Source organism: Octopus bimaculoides, chromosome 2 (assembly GCF_001194135.2).
Source record: "Octopus bimaculoides isolate UCB-OBI-ISO-001 chromosome 2, ASM119413v2, whole genome shotgun sequence".
Taxonomy (NCBI): Eukaryota; Metazoa; Mollusca; class Cephalopoda; order Octopoda; family Octopodidae; genus Octopus; species Octopus bimaculoides.
Genome location: NC_068982.1, coordinates 85,310,465 through 85,311,544, shown reverse-complemented (window position 1 = coordinate 85,311,544; position 1,080 = coordinate 85,310,465).

The window sequence follows — 1,080 nt, the reverse complement described above, 5'->3', positions numbered from 1 at the left end:
GTAGTTTAGAATTAGTAGTTCTTTGACTGCTATTTCTAAATTTTCAGTTTGTTGGTGAAGCAATCTCATGCTGATCCCTATATATTTATAAATAAGTCTAAATGTACTTTACCAAAGCTTTTTAAATTAGCACTATTTTTTTTTTATTTTTTTTAAAAGTTAACACTACTTCATGGTTTCTGCATACTGAATGTATTGATTAATTATATCACTATTATTCATATATAAGTCCGAGTGTGACTTATTACACCATCTACGATAAGTCTTGCTAGGGGAAAATCAACTAAAAAAGAAAGCCTTACAACGAAAAAAGTGATAACAAAAATTCCAACTTTATCCATGGATAGTATATTAAATAAATAAAGAATATTGACATGTACGTATATTTATTTCCCCCCACTGTATATATATATGTGTGTGTGTGTGTGTGTGTGTATATATATATTATATCTATCTATCTATATATATGACTAGTTAGTGGGACCTTTGGAAATATACAGCATGTGAGAAGACCTGGCAAGCCAAGTGAGAGCATAATCTGTGGCCTCTGCCAGAAGTGTAGCCAGCTCACTTATTCGTATCTTTACTTCATTGGACACTAAACTCTGCTTGCAAAGACCTGTTGAGGCAAATGAAATCTAAATCAGAATCAAATTCGATGACTGGCATCCGTGCTGGTGGAGCGCTAAGAGCACCATGCAAGCGTGATCGTTGCCAGAGCAGCTAACCAGCTTCCGTCCCAGTGGCAAGTAAAAAGCACCATTTGAATGTGATCATTACCAGCATCCCCTCACTGGCACTTGTGCTGGTAGCTTGTGAAAAACTATTCGAGCGAGGTTGTTGCCAGTGCTGCTGGACTGGCTCCTGTGCAGGTGGCATTGAAAAAACACCATTTGAGCATGTCCGGTGCCAGTACTGCCTGACTGGCCCTCATGCCAGTGGCACGTAAAATGACCCACTACACTCTCGGAGTGGTTGGCATTAGGAAGGGCATCCATCTGTGGAAACTGCCAGATCAGATTAGAGCCTCATGCAGCCATCTGGTTTGCCAGTCCTCAGTCAAATCGTCCAACCCATGCT